Raw genomic sequence first — 3,568 nt, 5'->3', positions numbered from 1 at the left:
AACATTTACCTCAAGTAGATACACTCCTTGGAGAGAACAATCATGGGAGAAAGAAGGGCTTCTTATGCACAGGGAGACAGCTCAGGGAGCAGGAGTCCATGGAGGGATGGACACAGGGAAGAGGTAACTATGGGGAGGAAGTGGGAGGGGAGCTGTTGCATTGTGGTAAACTCTGGTCAATGTCACGAGACAAAGTATATGTGAACCGCTGTATGGAAAGTGAATTTGCTCTGTAAATCTTCACCCAAATAATAATAATAATAATAATAATAATAATAATAACAATAAGTGGAATATTGCAGTCACAGGAGTTTAAAGCAGTACCAATCAAACTTCCCTTATCCTCATCACCCCACAGCTTTCAGAGAAATGATGGCATGGATAGACCTTCTGTGAGAAGAAGGAGGCACTGCTTGAAGTCAGAGGCAACCAGCCTGGAAGTTCTAAGCCCTCAGCCCCTCCAGCTGCCTGAGGGCTGAAGAAGGTCATAACTCTGTAAACCCATAATCTGTTTAACTGTTAAAACTGGTTAGGATGTTTTGTCTCAATTATATGTGTTGTGTGAACAAAAAGTTCCAAGATAGGGAACAAGGTAGGCTTGTTCAAGATGTTCAATGATGTCACTGAAGACCTAAATTTTTCTATTCCCCAACTCTGCCACCCTTTGCATAGCACTAGAAAACTGAGTAATTTGCCTATGGCTGGACGGTAAACCCTGTTCCCTGAAGCTTCCAGACTCTTCTCCAAACTAGGACTTCTCTCAAAATCACCGAACTCATTGCCATTGAGTAGATTCTAAGTCATAGCGACCCCGTTTGGGTTTCCAAGGTGATAAATCTTTATAGAAGTAGATTGCCCAGTCTTCCTTCCATGGAGTGGCTTTTGGGTTTGAACCACTAACCCTCTGGTTAGCAGTCAAATGCCTTAGGCACTATGCTACTAGAACTCCTAGGACTTCTCTAAGATGGTTATATCACCTTCTGAGCATAGGGATTTTTATAGGGTATTTTCTGTTCATCACAAGGAGCTCTGGTGGTCCAGTGGTTAAGAGCTTAGCTGCTTACCAATAGTTTGGTGGTTCAAAACCACCAGCTGCTCCCCTGTAGACAGACATGGTAGTTTGCTTCTATAAAGATTACAGACTTGGAAAACTCTATGAGGCAGTTATACTCTGTTCTATGTGGTCACTATGAGTCAGATTTTGACTTGATGGCAATGGGTTTTATGTTCATCACAGTGGTTGGGGGTGGACAGGATCTTAACATGCTAGACTGCTGTAATGGCTGGGGCTGCCCCATCCAGGAAGAACCATCTTTCATTCCTGATGCTGCCAGATACTCATAGAGGTGGAAACCCTGTTTAGGATTACCTGATCGTAGATTCTCACTGTGTTTTACAGTTAAAAACAAAGTTTTGTTTTGTTTTCATGAGGTTTTTAACACAGGAACATGCCAGGAATGGAATTACTGTGTAAATCAATGAAAGGTTGTGCACTTTATTTCCTGGAGTTTTCCTACAAGTTGTTACCCCTTTCAGAAAATCATTTTAATTCCTCCAGTTACCGATAAACCACACCTCTGTCAACCTGCTTTGCAGTTGTTTTATTCATGTGATATATTACTATATATGTGCATATTTTATAATTATATATAATTATGTAATTATTAATATTGTATATAATTATTAATGTTGTATATGCTATTAACCATCAACTCTAACTCATGACAACCTTGTGTGTAACAGAATGAAATGTTGCCTGGCCCCACATCATCCTTATGTTTGCCGGCATGCTTAAGTCCATCATTGCAGATACTACAACCATCTGTCTGACTGAAGGCCCCTCATGCTTTCATTCACCTGGTGCTTCCTCAAACATGATGTCCTCCTCCAGAAATGTATCCCTCCTGATTACGTGTTCAGGAGCTCTGGTGGTGTAGTGTCGAAGGCATTTGACTGCTAACCAGAAAGGTGGGGCTTCAAACCCACCAGCCATGCCTTGGAAGGAAGATTGGGAAATCTACTTCCATAGAGATACTGCCTCAGAAACCCAAGGAGGGGTCAAAAACAACTTGACAGCAGTTGAGTTTGGTTTAGGGTTTTGGATGATGTGTTTGAAGCAAACAAGTTGGACAATGCTCTGTTATGATCCATAAGGTTTATTTATTTATTAACTTTTATTGTGCTTTGGATGCAAGTTTACAGAGCAAATTGGTTTTGCATTCAACAATTCATGCACATTTTACTCTGTGACATTTGTTGCAATCCCCCCAATGTAACAACATTCTTCCCACCTCCTCCCTGTGTTTACCTTTTCCATAAATCCTTGTGTGTACTTTCCTGGTGTTATTGTTCACCTTATAGGTCTATCTATCACTTGGTTGGAAGTTGAGGCATTGGGTGAGTTCAGTTCAAGACTTGAAGGGTGTCTAAGGACTATAGTCCCTGAGGTTCCTCCAGTATCTATGAGACCAGTAAGCCTGATCTTTTTTTTATCATTTTGAGTTCCACATTTTTCTCTCACTCTATCCAGGACTGCCCATTGTGACTCCTTTCAGTGTGGATGGCAGTGGTAGCTGGGTACAGTCTAGTTCTTCTGGGTTTAGGGGCATGGAGGCTGTGGTTCTTGTGGTCAATTAGTCCTTTAGACTAATTATTATCTTGCATCTTTGATTTTCTTCACTCTTCTTTGCTCTGGATAGTAAAAGAGCAATAGTTGTTCCTTAGGTGGCCACTCACAAGCTTTTAAGATCCTAGTTACTACTCACCTATATAGGATGTAGAACATTGTCTTTGTGGACTATTCACCTTAACGCTCCCCAAAATTATGATCTTAAAACCCAAAACCAAGCTACTTATTTCCTCAAGAGGTTTGGTTATCACTATGAAGTTTGCATAACTTTGCCCCTGTTTTGTTTACCTAGTGCTGCTCTGACAGGAATATATACCAAAAATTGGATGGCTTTAACAAATAGTTTATTTTCTTACAGTTCTGAAGGCTAGAAGTCCAAGTTCATAGTGCCAGCTATAGGGGCTGGGTAAAAGTCCCTTGACCTTGGGCTTCAGCTCTGCCTCTTGCCCCGGGCCCACTGAAGCTAGATGCTTTTCTTCACTTACGCAGCTGCTGGCTGTTGAGGCTGACAAACCCACAGTTGACAAGTGAAAAGGCACAGTCCTGATATCACCAAAACAACATGGCAGGCCACTAATTCAAGTTCAGAAAAAGTCTCAGGATTGGCAGGGCATGACAGGCTGCTGAACAACGTCTTGGCTACATGCAGGGTTCAAGTGTGACAAAAAGCTGGAGACCTTCCTCAAAGTTGCTTCTTATGTACTGGAAGCAGCCCACATCCCTAAAGCAGCTACTCAGCTGCTCCAGTAAAGTCCAGCATGGAGTTAATTACCAATCTCATCATGGGGAAGAACTACATCCAGCTGCCCAACCAGGCCCAGCCGAGTTGACATACCACCTTACAACTACCACAGCCCCCATATGCTCTACTATATTCATGAATATATTTGCAGAACATATAAATATATATGTAGAAATACTCTCTGTCAAACATATATA

This window comes from Orycteropus afer, unplaced genomic scaffold (assembly GCF_000298275.1).
Source record: "Orycteropus afer afer isolate SDZICR_OR568_19922 unplaced genomic scaffold, OryAfe1.0 scaffold00283, whole genome shotgun sequence".
Classification (NCBI taxonomy): domain Eukaryota; kingdom Metazoa; phylum Chordata; class Mammalia; order Tubulidentata; family Orycteropodidae; genus Orycteropus; species Orycteropus afer.
Note: the sequence above shows the minus strand (reverse complement) of the source record.